Here is a 532-nt window from a genome sequence, read left to right on the forward strand (position 1 = left end):
AAAAAAATTAAGAATGTTTTGTATAAAAAAAAAAAAAAAAGTGGTATGAAAAAGTGAAAAAGTTTTGTTTTGTAGTGATTTTTTTATTTGAATAATAATAAAAAGTGAATAATTTGATATTAAAAGTGAAAAAGTTAAAATGTTTTGATGTTTATTTTTTTTGGGAAATTGTGATAAACAGTATTTGGGCCAACCCCATCCCCATTACCAAACAAAGCCCAAACAACAAAAACACCCCTACAAGCCAAACCCAACCGTGAGTCTGTCCGGCCGTGACTCGCCTCAAAACCGTTTTTAATGCCTCAAAATTCGTTTCTAATGCATCAAAACTCGTTTTTGATTCAAATCTAAAATCTAGAAATGAAAAGTTAACCCTTTAAGAATTTTATCATCCTAATGGCCGGAAAAAGTGACTCATGGCACTGGAGGAGGTGACTCACAGCTGGGTCACGGCCAGACCCAGCCGTGGGTCACGCCATAACCATTGGCAGAGAAGAAGAGAAAGTGGGAGAGAAAGAGAAGAAGAGAAAAT

This window comes from Corylus avellana, chromosome ca1 (assembly GCF_901000735.1).
Source record: "Corylus avellana chromosome ca1, CavTom2PMs-1.0".
In the NCBI taxonomy this organism is placed as follows: Eukaryota; Viridiplantae; Streptophyta; class Magnoliopsida; order Fagales; family Betulaceae; genus Corylus; species Corylus avellana.